The sequence below is a fragment of the Cervus elaphus genome, chromosome 5 (genome assembly GCF_910594005.1).
Source record: "Cervus elaphus chromosome 5, mCerEla1.1, whole genome shotgun sequence".
NCBI classification, from domain to species: domain Eukaryota; kingdom Metazoa; phylum Chordata; class Mammalia; order Artiodactyla; family Cervidae; genus Cervus; species Cervus elaphus.
In genome coordinates this window covers 36701450-36719478 of record NC_057819.1, presented here as the reverse complement: position 1 = coordinate 36719478, position 18029 = coordinate 36701450, and the positions used below count along the sequence as shown (strand labels likewise).

Here is an 18029-nt window from a genome sequence, read left to right as displayed (position 1 = left end):
TGGAGGTTCACTTACCCATTTTGTAATACAGGAAACAATAATCTTGTAGACAAAGCAAAATACAAATAATACAGCGAGTAACAGTAGAGTTATAACTAAATACTTAAGAGCTTCTCACACTAAACCAGTTTTTGAAGAGGTCATCAAGACTAGGGAGTGGGTCACTTAAGGCAGAAATCTGATTTTTTATATGGTTCATTAAACATGTTATAGTAGAGGATTCATCAGGTATAAAAACACAGCATTCAGTTTGAATTATGGCACCAGTATCTCCCTGAGATGCTATAAGGATGACAAGGGTGATGCCGTTTTATAGTACTGCTTTGGTCATCATAGAGACCTCAGAATTCAGTAGGCTGATAGCCTTGTTACTGTTATTTAAAGCTTGTTGAGTAAAATTTAAGGCTTCAATATGACCAATTACATTATTCAACCCTATTGAAGGTGCAAAATGGCTGCTACATGGTCCTATTGGTAGAATATAGAGCTCTTGACCCATCGGGCTCATACCAACGGTAGATTGGCTAGAATCATCCCTAAATTGTTATGTATATGACCTTGAGTCCATGAAAATCTGAGGGTACACTTTCCTGTGTCTCACTGGAAGCCAAGGCCATACATTAGTACCACAAATCTACTGAGTCCCATTAGGTACAACCCAGTGAATCTCTGGTCATCTGATACAGTCAGTCCCATACCAGTCGCTTTCTGTAAGGGTAATAATATATAGGCATTGTTCATAAGGCACCCAGTCTAGTTTTCTAATGTTCAGTTCAGTCGCTCAGTCATGTCCAACTCTTTGCAACCCCATGGACTGCAGCACTCAGGGCTTCCCTGTCCATCACCAACTCCCAGAACTTGCTTAAACTCATGTCCATCAAGCCGGTGATGCCATCCAACCATTTCATCCTCTGTCATCCCCTTCTCCTGCCCTCAATCTTTCCCAGCATCAGGGTTTTTTCCAATGAGTCAGTTCTTCACATCAGGTGGCCAAAGTATTGGAGTTTCAGATTTAGCATCAGTACTTCCAATGAATTTTCAGGACTGATTCCTTTAGGATGGACTGGTTGGATCTCCTTGCAGTCCAAGGGATTCTCAAGAGTCTTTTCCAACACCACAGTTCAAAAGCATCAATTCTTCAGTGCTGAGCTTTAGCTTTCTTTATGGTCCAACTCTCACATCCATATATGACTACTGCAAAAACTATAGCTTTGACTACATGCACCTTATTGACAAAGTAATGTCTCTGCTTTTTAACACATATCTAGGGGTTGGTCATGGCTTTTCTTCCAGGGAGCAAGCATCTTTTAATTTCATGACTTCAGTCACCATCTGCAGTGATTTTGGAGCCCAATAAGACAAAGTGTGTCACTGTTTGCATTGTTTCCCATCTGTATTGAAGTGATGGGACTGGATGCCATGATGTTAGTTTTTGAATGTTGAGTTTTAAGCAGCTTTTTCACTCTCCTCTTTCACCTTCATCAAGAGGCTTTTTAGTTCCTCTTTGCTTTCTGCCATGAGGATGGTGTCATCTGCGTATCTCAGGTTATTGACGTTTCTCCCAGCAATCTTGATTCCAACTTGTGCTTCATCCAGCCCAGCATTTTGCATGATGTACTCTGCATATAAATTAAATAAGCAGGGTGACAAAATATAGCCTTGACGTACTCCTTTCCCTATTTCGAATGAGTCTGTTGTTCCATGTCCGTTTCTAACTGTTGCTTCTTGACCTGCATACAGATTTCTCAGGAGGCAGGTGAGGTGGTCTGGTATTCCCATCTCTTTCAGAATTTTCCACAGTTTATTGTGATCCACACAGTCAAAGGCTTTGGCGTTGTAAATAAAGCAGAAGTAGATGTTTTTCTGAAACTCTCTTGCTTTTTCTATGATCCAACAGATATTGGCAGTTTGATCTCTGGTTCCTCTGCCTTTTCTAAATCCAGCTTGAACATCTGGAAGTTCTCGGTTCATGTACTGTTGAAGCCTAGTGTGGAGAATTTTGAGCATTACTTTGCTAGCATGTGAAATGAATGCAATTGTGCAATAGTTTGAACATTCTTTGGCATTGCCTTTCTTTGGGATTGGAATGAAAACTGACCTTTATGAGTCCTGTGGCCACTGCTGAGTTTTACAAATTTGCTGTCATATTGAGTGCAGCACTTTCACAACATCATCTTTTAGGATTTGAAATAGCTCGACTGGAATTCCATCGCCTCCACTAGCTTTGTTCACAGTGATGCTTCTTAAAGCCCACTTGACTTCACACTCCAGGATGTCTGGCTCTAGGTGAGTGATCACACCATCGTGGTTATCTCGGTCAGGAAGATCTTTTTTTATATAGTTCTTCTGTGTATTCTCACCACCTCTTCTTAATATCTTCTGCTTCTGTTAGGTCCCTACTGTTTCTGTCCTTTATTGTGCCCATCTTTGCATGAAATGTTGCCTTGGTATCTCTAATTTTCTTGAAGAGATCTCTAGTCTTTCCTATTCTATTCTTTTCCTCTATTTCTTTGCACTGATCACTGAGGAAGGCTTTCTTCTCTCTCTTGCTATTCTTTGGAACTCTGCATTCAGATGGGTATATCTTTCCTTTTCTCCTTTGCCTTTAGCCTCTCTTCTTTTCTCCTCTATTTGTAAGGCCTCCTTAGCCAACCATTTTGCCTTTTTGCATTTCTTTTTCCTGGGGATGGACTTGGTCACTGCCTCCTGTACAGTGTCATGAACTTCTCTTGTAATTTAACGTATCAAATGAATCTAGTTTATATCTGTCTTTGGAATGTTTCAGGGGCCTTTTGAAGCATCTTAAAGTTAGCTAGAGGTTTAAAAGACTTCATTAGAATTTGATTTAGAAAGTTGTGTCAAAGAATATCAAAAGCGTTTAGAACACTCAGTCAGATAGGATCTTAAGTCACTCTGAATCCATAGTTATTCACTTAGCAAAAGTAGCAGTAAAATATTTTGAAGGCAAATACAGAGCAGATCACTTAGGAAACTTGTACCATGCACAAGATTCTTTTCTTGTGGTCCATTTTCCACAAAACTTTCTCTAGCCATCACTTAATTTTCCTGTCAATAAACAGTCACCCATTAAGTCAGACCTACTTCCTTTTCCCTTAATAAAATGTCATTCCATTCCTCATGCCTTCTTTACTGAAAACACACATCCTCTTTTCCTTAAGTATCCATGAAGTCACCTTTATATTAGCATTCTATAGATTGTGAACATAAATACTAATGATAATTCTAGAAGGATTTGCCTTCTTACAGTGAACATCTTAGGATGGCACCAAACACATTCATTAAGAATCCAAGATACCTTTAATTTCCCTGTATGAGGAAGCCAGTGATCAGTAAATAATGTTTCAGTATGTTATTTTATTTGGGAATGACCTAGCTATTCAATAAACTTCTGTCAGTTAATATTGCACAACCTTAGCCATTCGGTTTACCAAAAACTAGAGACTAAAACATAATTACTCTTAATAGAATTTATCTAGAAGCTGTTATCTCATTTACATTTTCTTTCCTTAAAAGTTTCTTCACATTGTTACTTTCTTCACAAGTTACTTTCCTTGGTGACAGATGTGTAACAAACATAATAAGATCTTATTTAGCATATATTAAACCTAGGCACAGTGAAAGTATTATAGTGTGTACGTTAGTCATTCACATCATGTCTGACTCTTTGCAGCCCCACATACTGCCCACCAGGTTCCTCTGTCCCTTGAATTCTCCAGGCAAGAATACTGGAGCGGGTAGCCAATCCCTTCTCAAAGGGTCTTCCTGATCCAGGGATCAAACCTGTGTCTCCTACATTGCAGGCAGATTCTTTACCGTCTGAGCCACCTATGTAATAAATTTAATGTTGATAACTCAGGACATATCTATATTAATTAGATCAAAAGACTTAAAGACTAATACTGCTCCTGGGTGGCAGATCAGCCCCAGGGTGGTCAGCCACAGCAGAGACCAGGGAGCCCTCTGTTCCTGGGCATTCTCCAGCATCAGCTGCAACCTCTCCCGAACCCATTCCCAGCCACTCCAGTAAGGCCTTTGCCTCAACGCCGGGCTGCACATTGACTGATACTCAACAGTCAGTGAACATTTACATGCTCAACAAGGACTAGCACTGGAACAGCCAGGGTGCCATGCATGTCATTTAGCTAAGTGGAGTGGCTGAAGGGCATGTCCCTGCTACTTAAGGCCTGACAAAACATGGTCCACTGAAGGGAATGGCAAACCACTTCAGTATTCTTGCCTTGAGAACCCCATAAACAGTATGAAAAGGCAAAAAGATATGACGCTGAAAAATAAGCCCTCAGGTGAGTAGGTATCCAATATACTACTGGGGAAGAGCAGAGAAATAGCTACAGAAAGAATGAAGAGGTTGAGCCAAAGCAGAAACAACGACCAGTTGTGGTTGTGTCAGGTGGTGAAAGTAAAGTTTGATGCTGTAAAGAACAATATTGCTTAAGGACCTGGACTGTTAGGTTCATGAATCAAGGTAAATTGGACGTGGTCAAACAGGAGATGGCAAGTGTGAACATTGACAATTTTAGGAATCACCATTTCAGTGAACTAAAATGGACAGGAGTGGGTGAATTTAATTCAGATGACTGTTATATCTACTAACAGTTATACTACTACTGTTATATCCAGTTTAAGGGCAAGAATCCCTTAAAAGGAATAGAGTAGCCTTCATAGTCAACAAGAGAGTCCAAAATACAGTACTTGGGTGCAGTCTCAAAAATAACAGAATGGTTTCAGTTCATTTCTAAGGCAAATCTTTCAACATCATACTGAACCAAGTCTGTGTGCCAACCACTAATGCTGAAGAAGATGAAGTTGAACAGTTCTATGATGACCTATAAGACCGCCTAGAACTAACACCAAAAAGAGATGTCCTTTTCATCATAGGGGACTGGAATGCAAAAGTAGGAAGTCAAGAGATACCAGAGTAAACAGGCAAGTTTGACCTTGGAATACAAAATGAAGCAGGGCAAAGGCTAATGAATTCTACCCAGAGAATGCACTGGTCATAGCAAACACCCTCTTCCAACAATACAAGAGATGACTCTACACATGGGCATCACCAGATAGTCAGTACCAAAATCAGATTGATTCTGTTCTTTGTAGCTGAAGATGGAGAAGCTCCATACAGTCAGCAAAAACAAGACTGGGAGTTGACCGCTGCTCAGATCATGAACTCCTTATTGCAAAATTCATGCTCAAATTGAAGAAAGTAGGGGAAACCACTAGGCCATTCAGGTATGAACTGTTTCAAATCCCTTATGATTACACAGGGGAGTTGACAAATAGATCAAGGGACGTTATCTGGTAGACAGAGTGTCTGAAGAACTATGGATAGAGGTTCGTAACATTGTACAGGACATGGTGACCAAAACCATCCCCAAGGGAAAAAAAAAATGCAAGAAGGCAAAGTGGTTGTCTGAGGAGGCCTTACAAATAGCTGAGAAGAGAAGCAAAAGGCAAAGGAGAAGGGGAAAGATATACTCAACTGAATACAGAGTTCCAGAGAATAGAAGGAGAGATAAGAAAGCCTTCTTGAGTGAACAATGCAAAGAATTAGAGGAAAACAGTAGAATGGAAAAGACTCAAGATCTCTCTACGAAAATTGGAGATACCAAGGAAGTATTTCATGCAAAGATAAGCATGGTAAAGGACAAAAACACCAAGGACAGAACAAAAGCAGAAGACATTAAGAAAAGGTGGCAAGAATACACAGAAGAACTATCTAAGAAGCTCTTAATGACCCTTGTAACCAAGATGGTGTGGTCACTCACCTAGAGCCAGACCTCCTGAAATATGAAGTCAAGTGGGCCTTAGGAAACATTACTACAAACAGAGCTAGTGGAGGTGATGGAATTCCAGCTGAGCTGTTTTAAATCCTAAAAGATGATGCTGTTAAAGTGCTGCACTCAATATGCCAGCATATTCAGACAACTCTGCACTGGCCACAGGACTGGAAAAGGTCATTTCATTCAAATCCCAAAGAAAGGCAATGCCAAAGAATGTTTAAATTACCATAGAGTTGTACTCAGTTCACATGCTAGCAAGGTTATGTTCAAAATCCTGCAAGCTCGGCTTCAGCAGTATGTGAACAGACAACTTCCAGAAGCACAAGCTGGATTTAGAAAAGGCAGAAGAACCAGAGATCAAATTGCCAACATCCATTGGATCATAGAAAAAGCAAGGGAATTCCAAAAAACATCTACCTCTGCTTCATTGACTACACTAAAGCCTTTGTGTGGATCACAACAAACTGTGGAATATTCTTATAGGAATATCAGGCCACCTTACCTGCCTCCTGAGAAATCTGTATGCAGGACAAAAAGCAACAGTTAGAACTGGACATGGAACAATGGACTCGTTCAGAATTGGGAAAGGAGTATGTCAGGCTATATATTATCACCATGCTTATTTAGCTTATATGCAGAGTACATCATACAAAATATGGGCTGGATAACTCATAAGCTGGAATGAAGATTGCCAGCAGAAATATCAGCAACCTTGGATATGCAGATGATACCACTTTAATGGCAGAAAGTTGAAGAGGTTCCTAAAGAGCCTCTTGAAGGTGAAAAAGAAGAGTGAAAAAGCTGGCTTAAAATTCAACATTCAAAAAATGAAGATCATGGCATACAGTCCTGTCACTTCATGGCAAATAGATGGGGGAAAGTGGAAACAGTGTCGGATTTCATTTTCTTGGGCTCCAAAATCACTGTGGATGCTTACTGCAGTCATGAAATTAAAAGACACTTGCTCCTTGGAAGGAAAATTATAACAAACCTAGACAACATATAAAAAGCAGAGACATCACTTTACTGACAAAGTTCCATTTGGTCAAACCTACAGTTTTTCCAGTAGTCATGTGTGAATGTGAGAGTTGGACTGTAAAGAAGGCTAAGCATCAAGAATTGATGCTTTTAAACTGTGGTGTTTGAGAAGACTCTTGAGTCCTTTGGACAGCAAGGAGATCAAACCATTCAATCCTAAAGGAAATCAACTGTGAATATTCATTGGATGGACTGGTGCTGAAGCTCCAATCCTTTGGCCACGTTATGCAAGAGCCGACTCATTGGAAAAGACCCTGATGCTCGGAGAGATTGAGGGCAAGAGTAGAAGGGGGCATCAGAGGATTAGATGGTTGGATGGCATCACTGACTCGATGGACATGAGTTTGCAAAATAGTGAAGGACAGGAAGTCTTGCATACTGCAGTCCATGGGGTTACAAAAAGTTAGACACACCTTAGCAATGGAACAACAACTAATTTAATATTGAATATTTCCTAGTTCCCATGAACCAGAAATTCTTTTAGCTTACTTTCCTTGTATTTAGAATTTTTTCATCACTTTTATGCAGGCCAATTAAATTAGAGCTCACTTACAAATTAACCCCAGCAATAGTATCTGAAAACAGAGACACATAGTGATACATACATATATTCAGACAGATAAAAGAAATTTAGCTGTTTTCTAAACTTAGTCATGACTCAGATATCTCAATATAAAACTCACTGGTTTATAAGAAAGATTTCAGAAGGCTGCATTCCCTGTTTTGTTTTGTTTTTTTTCCACTTCAGTTTCAGGAATAGAATAGATTAGTGTTCCTGGGAACTCTGGGATCCTGGGAGCTCCGGTCTCAAGGTACAGGGAGTGAAAATCAGATTCTCCTAATTTGGACTTATTCTCTCAGGATACACACACACACACATACACACACGTATTCAAGCCAACTTTGTCTGCTGGTTGTGGGTCAGTTCGGACTTATTCTCTCAGGATACACACACACACACACACGTATTCAAGGCAACTTTGTCTGCTGGTTGTGGGTCAGTTACCCTTCCACTGGCATTGTGTAATTAATTGGCACAACTGAAGTTTTGTAATTTTCATAGATACCCCCTTATCTTTTAATGGTTCTGAAAAGTTGGTCAGTCAGTGTAAGAAGTGTTTGTATATAACTCAGACTAACCTAGATTGTCTTTTTTTAACTAGAATAGCCAAATTCTCATCTAAACCTTCCGAAAGGCAGGATTAAGAAAAGGATCATTTTGGTGGTTAAGAAAATGACTCAGGTGTCAAGCCAGAATATTGCTTAAAAAGTTAGTAACTGTTTTGTTTTGTTTTATCTTCCTTTGCTGGGGAAAGGGGAGCAGCAGGAGGCAGAAGAGTTGGAAGAGAAAAAAAGATACAGCATCTCACCCAGTAATTCAGATAAAACAGGATACATCGAGGTAGAGACAGTGTCATTGACAGACTGCTAGTAGCCTTTTTTTGTTCTGGTACCATTTCAAGAGAAGCTTCTAGATACCAATCAAAATAGGCATTCCATTCAGTCTGTGTGATTCTTATAGCCAGCTTTTTCTAACTGTAAGTAAAAATACCAGTTTTGGAATATCAAAAGAATCCCAGTTTGGTCATTATAGGTTGGGGTCTCCTTTAGTATACTTTCCCCAATCAAATAGGTACTTGCAAGTATAAGCTTTGTATTTATATAACCCTGGCTGAGGTTTTATATAGAGGCTGACTTCCTATTTGATATCCCTTGTAAAAGCATCAGATCAGCCTCTTACCTCACCACCCAGCATAGACCACTCAGTCTTCTACAGCTGAGCAAATTCTGGTATCTTTCAACCAGCCCCTCTCCTGTCTTCCAGCTGGGTGGGTATTCCTTGGTATCTTTCAACCAGCTCCTCCCCCAAAAACTATCTTTTAGTTGGGAGGGGGCATGAACCTTTTTTACCATCAAATAAAACTCAGAATCACCAACCAATATAGGAGATCCAAGAACCAGGAGAGACTAACCAATCTGTTTGGACTCTGAAGAGGTGTACAGGTGCAAGGGGGCTGTGCTGGTACCAAGGCTCCAGTTCCTTCTAGATCTCAGGCAGAGGAGAGAAGCCCACTCTGGGTCCCCTCCGTCATGGTCACCGTAACTGTCACCTTAAAACTGAACTCGCAACACTCACATCGTGGTTTTTTGTTTTTTGTTTTTTTTTCATTTGGGGCAAAAATGAGGAATGCAGCTCAGGAGACAGTATCTCAGATAGTTGAGAAACTGTTCCATACAGGTAGAGGAAAAGGACAGTGTAATATGATTTTGATGAAGGGAGAGTACAAGCTATCTCAAGACTTGTCCTGCCAGTTTTTTCCCAAGCACAGAGTGCTTCATTTCTGCTCTCCACCCTGAACTCCTTCAAGGGTTGTTGAAAGTCAGCAGCTGCAGCACATGATTTAATCCTTGTAAAGGTAGATGGTAAGCACCCATGGCACTTGTCATGGCTGACAATACAAATTGTAAAATATTTTGTTCTACTTCTGTGAAAAATGGATTGGTAAATTGATGGGAATTGCATTGAATCAGTAGATCACTATGGGAAATACAGTCAATTTAACAATATTTATTCTTAAAATCCAAGAACATGAGATGGCTCTACCTGTTTGTATCATCTTTGATTTCTTTCATCAGTATCTTACAGTTTTCTGCGTACAAGTCTTTTGCCTCCTTAGGTTCATTCCTAGACATTTTATTCTTTTTGATACAGTGGTAAATGGGATTATTTCCTAATTTCTCTTTCAGATCTTTCATTGTTAATGTATAGAAATGCAATAGATTTCTGTGTATTACTTTTGTATCCTGCAACTTTACCAGATTCATTGATCTCTAATAGTTTTCTGGTAGCATCTTTAGGATTTTGTTTGTATAGTATCATTTCATCTGTGAACAGGGACAGTTTTATTTCTTTTTTAATTCAGATTCCTTTTTATTTTTCTGCTCTCATTGCTGTGGCTAGGACTTCCAAAACTATGTTGAATAAAGGTGGAGTGGACATCCTTGTCTTGTTTCTGATCTTAGAGGAAATCCTTTTAGTTTTTAACTTTTGAGAATGATGTCTGCTCTGGGTTTGTCATTGTTGTTCAGTCGCTTAGTCATGTCAGACTCTTTGTGTCCCCATGATCTGCAGCACACCAGGCTTCCCTGTCCTTCACCATCTCCTGGATCTTGCTCAAACTCATGTCCATCAAGTCAGTGATGCCATACAACCATCTTATCCTCTGGAGAAAGGAGTTTGACAGGGGTTTGTCATAAATGGCCTTTATTATGTTGAGGTAAGTTGCCTAGCTCCATGCCCACTTTCTGGAATGTTTCTTATCATAATGGATGTTGAATTTTGTCAAAAATGTTTTCTGCATCTCTTAAGATGATGCGTATTTTTCAGTCTGTTAATATGATGTATCACACTGATTGATTTGCACATATTGAAGAATCTTTGCATCTCTGGAATAAATCTCTCTTGATCCTGGTGTATAATCCTTTTAATGCACTGTTGGATTCAGTTTGCTAGTATTTTGTTGAGGATTTTTGTGTCTATGTTCATCAGTGAAAGTTTTTTGTGGTATCTTTGTCTGGTTTTGGTATCAGGGTGTTGATGGCTGTGTAGAATGAGCTTGAGATTTTTTTTTTTTTTTTTTGAGATTATTATTTACTCTGCATTTTTGAGAAGCGTTTGAGAATAAGTGTCAACTATTCTCTAGGTGCTTGATAGAATTCTTCACCTGTGAAGCCATCTGGTCCTGAACTTTTGTTTGTTGGTAGATTTTTAATCATAATTTTCATTTCAGTACTTGTGATTTGTCTGTTTATATTTTTTATTTCTTTCTCATTCAGTCTTGAACAGTTATACTTTTCTAAGAATTTGCCCATTTCTTCTAGGTTGTCCATTTTATTGGTGTATAGCTGCTTGTAGTAGCCTCTTATGATCCTTTGTATTTCTGTGATGTCCATTGTAACTTCTGCTTTTTATTTCTAATTGTATTGATTTGAGGCCTTTCCCTTTCTTGATGTGTCTGGCTAAAGGTTTTATCAGTTCAGTTTATTTTCTCAGAGGACCAGATTTTAGTTTCATTGATGTTTGCTGTTTTTTTCTTTGTCTGTGTTTCACTTATTTCTGCTCTGATGCTTATACTATCTTTCCTTCTACTAACTTTGGCTTTTGTTTGTTCTTTCTCTGGTTGTTTAAAATGTAAAGTTAGGTTGTTTATTTGAGAATTTTCTTGTTTCCTGAGGTAAGATTGTATTGCTATAAGCTTGCCTCTTAAAATTGCTTTTGTCGTGTCCCATAGGTTATGGATTGTCTTGTTTTCATAGCCATTTGTCTCTAGGTTTTTTGTTTTCCATTTCCTCTTTGATTTCTTCAGTGTTCCTTGGTTATTTAGTGGCATGGTTTTTAGCCTCCATGTATTGGTAGTTGGTTTTTTTTTCCTGTGGTTGATTCCCAATCTCATAGTGTTGTGATCTGGAAAGATGCTTGGTATGATTTCAGTTTTCTTAAATTTACCAGGGCTTTATTTGTGGCCCAGCATGTCATCTATCCTGGGGAATGTTTCATGTGCTCTTGAGAATAAAATGTATTCTGCTTCTTTCATATGGAATGTCCTGAACATATCAGTCAAGACTGTGTGGTCTAATGTGTCATTTAAGGTTTGTGTTTCCTTACTAATTTTCTGCCTGATGATCTGTCCACTGGATGTTAGCGGGGTATTAATTCTCCCCACTATTAGTGTGTTACTGTTGATTTCCCCTTTTATGGCAGTTAGCATTTGCCTTATATATTGAGATGCTCCTATGTTGGGTGCATATATATTTATAACTGTGTATCTTCTTGGGTTGAACCCTTGATCATTATGTCATGTCTTTCCTTGACTCTTGTAATTTTTGATAACCTTTTGCTAAAGGTATGAACAAGTAAAGCACTTATCTCATTAGGCAAGTTCACATTAATAAGAATGCCTAGAAAACAATTGATTCTTCACAGCAGGACCTACTGGCTGCTGTTAGGTCTCTCTTTAGTCTCCAGTTTATTATTTTTGTACTTTATGGAATGTGCCCCTGAGACTGGAAATGCATCTCTTACCGTATCATTATGGAAAGTTATGGCAGAGTTTTATCAAACCCTCCTACATAAGTGAGAACATTATCAAACTGGGCAGCCAGTATGAAAGGCCAAATGTCCCAATTAAAAGAAGAATTACAGGAAATGAGTGAGAAGATGTTATTGTTAGAGAGTGTATTATAGGGGCTAATAGCAAAGGCTATCAAGGCAATAAAGAACAAGTACCTAGGATCTTTTGGAGTCTCTTCATTCTCAAATTAACAAAGCTGAAGTTAGCATAGGAGCCAGACTACCTAGTGAGTATGGAGTCGTTCCCTTTGAATGTTTTACTGCAATGAAAGTATTGCAGTTGGTAATGAATCTCACTCACTATCCTAAGGAAAAGCCAGTTAGAAAAGAGAAGTAGGGGTGGAAGGTGGGAGGGAGGCTCAAGGAAAAGGGGACATACGTATACTATGGCTGATTCATGTTGATATATGGCAGAAACAAACACAACATTATAAAGCAATTATCCTCCAGTTAAAAATAAATAAATTTTAAAAAGAAAGATGAGTGAGATGAATTGGTAGTAATTATTGAAGCTTGCTTAGAGGACATTAATCATGAAGATGAAAATGATGAATAGGAAGATGAGGATGGTCCTCTTGGAGAGAAACTGATATTTAATGAAAATGACATCACAGAAGGTTATTATTACACTGAGAGATATGGGCACACATTATGAACTCTTTTTTGAAGAAAACAGATCTTACAGTGTATAGACACGTGATAGATCCTCTTCCCACCCTTTTCAACCTCTCATGAAAGTAAAGAATCAGATGATTGACTAGATCTATGATTAATATTATTGTGCCACTTGCTAAAAAACTCAAGTATTGGCCCAGTTTATGCAGAACTTCAGGGATGTATATATGCATCAGGACTAGAGAATTCATCTCACAGTGATGTATTTTGTAAAGAGGGACTAATCTAGAGTCTGTTCTAGCCTAAAATCTATAGCAGGTGAGTCTGATTTTCACAATTACACCTTTTTGGTCTCATTGAATGAAAAGTTTAATCATAGATAAGGACTAAATGTAGGTATCCGAGCTTTAGAAACAGGGAAAGGTCTTCGTGTTTTTTTTTTGTGATGTTGATACATATTTATCAGCTGAATACCTTAACAGATGCCAGCTAAATGCTGAATCAAGTTAGAAGGGGTTTCACCCTGTGGTGTTGTCTTTACAACCCTGCCATCATTTGTGCCAGTCAGGATGTTCTGCCACTTGTGGAGCAGCAACTGGTTCATGAAGAGGGCTCTGGCTTTTGGCAAGCTCTTTGGCTTTGGAATGACTTTCAGTATCGATCCACCTAACTGTTGGTGGATTTGACACAGAAGTAGAAGGTGGGGGTGGATGACATGTTCATTTTCATTGAAAATACTTTCATGGGGACCTCACTGTGATGCAAACGCCCATTCCTGGTCTTTTGCACTCTGTCGTGAGAAACACTATGCTGATAAGTTAACCTTTGAGCACCACTACATATGCATCCAGTCCAAAGCCATGAAGGAGGCTTTGCTCTCACATCTGGGAATGCTGGTCTTGGGAGGAGAGAGAGAACCATCTTCACAAGCAGGCATATAGGACAAAAAGTGAAACTGTTGGTTAACATAATCACTGGAACATTAGTTTGAACCAGGAACCAAATGTATTTATTTAGCCTTAATTATAATTTCAGATGCAGTACCTCTATCAGGCCTTATTTTACTTTAGCAGTTTAACTTGGTACATTCAATGGAGGAAAAGTCAAGTGTCGTGATGCAGAGCCTCCACTTTGTAAGACAACTGCACTATGGAACCATTGACAGATCAAAATCTGACATTTGTTCCAAAAGTAGTTTTGAATTAGTGTCTATTCGACTTCATGTTCTGATGTGAACCCTGGTTGTGTTGTAATGGTGGGTCAGGAGCAGCCTGGTCTTGCAGAGAAGACTGGAGTGTTACAGATGATTTTGTGGGCAAGGATTCTTCACCTGCCCACCACTGAGTCAGCCTGCTTGGTTTTTAATTGAAGATCTTTCATCAGTAGCTTTAGGGATCCTTTCTCACTGAAGCAGAGGATAATTAAATGATATATCTGAAATCCTCAACCAGTCATGTTGCTTAGCTCCCTAAATGTCTGGTTTTAAACAGATGAGTATGAGTTGAAAATACTTAGGTTATAATCTATGACTTGACTAAAAACATAACGTGGTACTGCTTTATTGTCGTGTTCAGGATTAGGAGTCAGAGTTGCTATAGACTGTTTTGAACAAACAGAAATAGACATAGAAACATCTTTAACAGAGCAGTTAATTATATTAAAGTGCAGGACACTGGGAACATCTGGGATGTCTGCGAACATCAGTGAACCTGAGCCAGGGTGCTCTCAGGGTCCTCCTCGTAGCATAGTGTTATGTGGTTTTTGCTTTGTATTGTCTTAGCATGGATCCATATGTATTTTTTATCCTTTTTTTCTAATATGTTAATTTTGCTCCATCTGTGTTTGCATTATTATAATAGTTTGAGTTTAGAGGGAGTTTTACTGAAGGGAGAACACAGTTTAATAAGGTATACCATAAGGTTACAATGATGGAGAAAAGAGGAAGAAGAGAAATGTATCTAAATAGAAATCTGAATTACAGGATATATTAAAGAAATGTATTACTTACAGATACAATGATGCTTTAATTGAGGTGTAAATTATGGTAATGAGACAAGGTGAATAAGAAATTATATTCAGGATTGTATTACGTTGTTTATCACATAGGGATCTTTTACCATAGGGTAAATTGCTAGATCTAGAAACTAGAGATAGGGTGAAAGGCATATAGAGGGGCTGTTTACCCAAAATCATGCAGATAATGTAGTAGTGGAACCAGTCTAGTCAGTGCAATTTCAGAGTCTGTAATTGTTTAAAAAAAAAAAAATTAGTCAAAACCTAATTAAACTCATTTTCTTTGAAAGTAATAAGCCCTGATTCTCTTCACATTCTGTTTCAAACACTGAGTAACAGTTTCAAAGACATATAGCTATGTCCCTATTCTCCATGAAATTATGAGGGACACCAGATGGTCTTTAACTTACCCTACTCTAACCTACAAAAGAAGAGTTTCTGTAGTCATTATTTTATTATTTTATCATTCAAGTCTTACAACCCTTAGGCCAAAGGGGTGTATATATAATTAATATTGAGTATCTAAGGTTGGAGAACTTATTTAGGATTTTGTTTAGTTAAATTGGCTTATACTAAAGTATTGTAACCCTCTGCAATATGGCAGACAAAATGATATGCCCAAACATTATTGATAGATTCCATATATATATGCTATACAAGGATATACAAGTAACATAAATTGGTTAATTTCTTTTGCTAAGTTTGAAAAAAATCTATACTTTGGTATACAAAGCACACTTCTAAAGAGATAATATAAAAGGTTTTACTGTCTTTTAAGTGTATCGCTTTAATTGTCGTTTCCTTGCATTTAAAGAACCAGCAGTAGCACCAATATTTATTCTTTTCTACGCTCAGGTGACGTAAGAAGTTGTACAAACAAAATTGGGTCAGGAGACCTGGGTTCAAAGAAACAACTCTGGGCATATCTGTGAGCCTCTGGGGACCTAATTTGCACCGTTTATGAAACTGAGTTAGATTTGGTGATCACAAATTAAATACCCCTAGTACTGTAATGCTCCCTTTACCCTTATGTACATGTAGAGTAGGGTACCAGGTGTAATCTGGTTTTGAAAAGAAAAGGGTAAACTTTTAAGATATTAAAATAACACAGTTTTGGAAATGACTTTGTCAAATAAAATTTCATTAAGGACTTTAACAGAGAATGAAAGACAGCCAGGCTAACATGATGTCTCCACTCTAAGCAGTTTTTCAGGTTCATTTATTCAAACATAAGTCTAAAAATATTAAAAGTTGGGTTGCAGTCTGAAAAAAAGAAAAGGGCTTCCCCAGCAGTTATGGCTGACCTGTCTTACTCCAAACCTAGACAGCATGATGTTTTGGGGGGGTGTTTTTTTTTTCCTTATAACATCTGTCAAGACATGATTTAACAGGTTCAGTTTGAAGAAATCAAACTTCCAGAGCAATCTGTATTACAGCAATTGAAAAGGAAAAAATTGAGTTGCACTACATTTTTAAAACAGGACTGTGGTCAAAAGTATGTAGAAATTTGCATAAACTCCACTGTAAATGACTAAAAACTCTGATTCTCAGTTAATCGTGACTTCACGCTTCAGACAATCAGTGCTTCTCTAGTTTTGCTCATCTTATTTTCAAAGAAATAATTGCTAGTGTTTTCCAAGGTAGTCAAGAAACAAAGGGAAACCCAAGACTTAATGACTAAACAAAAATTCCAAGAGACCTACCCAAAGTGGTATTGTTTTAGCCGTTCTTCATCCTGTAACATTTACTTACAAAGATACAAGTGGAGAGTTTTCCATCTTGTGCCTCAAGATTCTTTGGGGTATCAGTTGTCTTTAGTGTCAATTGAAGGTATACCTTTAAGCTGGGGGGACTTTTGAGTAAATAACTCTGTGTAAGTTCCTAAATGGTTTATTTGGTGTCTCTTGGAACTATATCTGAAGAGGATTAAAAACCCAGGTAAAGTGGTAGCACCAGCTCTGGTATGGCTTCTAGCCTCCTAAAAATACATAACTAACCATTTGCTGACACTTGACATTCCCCCAAGTCACCTGTTCTTCTGTGATAGTACACATTCCTGATCCTGATGATGAGGTTTTCAGGCTAAAAAAAATTACTTTAATTCCATCATGTTTTGCTATTTAATAGAAATAAAATCAGATAAATGATGATCACTGTGATGACATAAAAATACTTCCACAAAAATTTTCATATTATTATCTCCATTTTTCAGACAAACTTTGATCTAGAGCATTTAGAAATAACTTTTTCATCATTACACAACTGAATGAGAATTTAAGCCTAGAGAGGAATCTGTTCATTAAACTAAAGCAAATGAAAACATAAAATGAATTAATACCTGAATCTGAGGGAGTCAGTCGTTGTATGGCAATGCCTATATATTAGGATACAAAACTTCACTTGAATGGGGTTTGTTTTTAGGGAGATCGTTTTTTTGTTTTTGTTTTTTTTTAATATATAGTACAGATGCCATTGTCTGTTGCTGAGGTTAATGATTTCATTCAATTCAGGTACCAGCAGTGATACTTAAGTGGTACAAGAAGAGAGGTTAGAACAAAAGTGTGAAGAAAAGAGTATTATGGAGAAAAGGAAGATGATTAAGTGAAGGAGCAAGAGTAATTTTAGAAGGTATGGCAGCTTCTGATAAAGTATGTGTATACAGTTTCTCACCAGGTACTAAAGGTTAGTTTCCTTCTTGGCTTGGAAGTTCCTCTAGAAGGGATTTATGGCAGCGTCATTCTCAGAATGCTTTCCCTTTAATCTGATAAAGGGAATCTCAGAAAAGGCTTCTTTCTACATCTTGTTGTAGCTTAGATGTCTGTGGTTTAAGGTCATCTTTATGCCACTCTGGTAGGTTGTGCATCCTTTCATTTGGGACTGCCCATAGCTTATTAAATCTCTAACAAGAAATGCTGTTCATCTCCTGTCTCTGAACTCAGAGGACATGGGGCCCAGACCTCTGCAAATGAAGCATCAGCTTTCTGGTGCCTTTGGAGAGAGGGCACAATGAAGCTTAGGTAGGAAATGCTAGAAAACTGCAAAGTGGATTTGACTGTTGCTATGGGAAGGACCTGCCACTGCCAGAATGAAGCAACATGCTGAAGCGATACAAGAACCACAGGCACATGGAAAAGGCACAGGAAGCAGACAGGAGGAGCTTTCTTCCTCCCCCAGCCCTGCAGTCTGTTGGTAGAGGCTTAAGGGAGTCAGTTGGCAAAACAAACTGGTCAGTGAAGCCCCAGCTCTAGCATCACTAGGCAGAGCATGGAGGGTGAATGTGAAACTGAGAGACAGTAATAGCATCAACTTCTTGGAAACCACACGTGCTCACACCTCTGCTCCACCCCAGACCTGATCATCAAACTCCAGGGATACTGCTCAACAATTGATGTGTTAACAACCAAGCTAGAACA

General features: G+C 38.4%; 1 protein-coding gene and 1 pseudogene across 7 annotated transcripts in view; both read left to right on the top strand.

Moving 5' to 3' along the window:
• NUDT6 (nudix hydrolase 6) overlaps window positions 1-18029 on the top strand; it is a 67197-nt gene that overhangs the window by 38516 nt on the left and 10652 nt on the right. Inside the window, exon 1 of one of the 7 annotated variants that reach the window (XM_043902367.1) lies at window positions 10093-10135. The exons of 5 other annotated variants lie outside the window; for them this stretch is intronic. The gene's annotated coding sequence lies outside the window, so the exon portion shown is untranslated. Of the gene's footprint in view, window positions 1-10092; window positions 10136-17217; window positions 17245-18029 lie in introns of those variants that run through there. One more of the 7 variants, XM_043902368.1, reaches the window with a different exon arrangement.
• LOC122695651 lies at window positions 4298-15956 on the top strand (annotated as a pseudogene).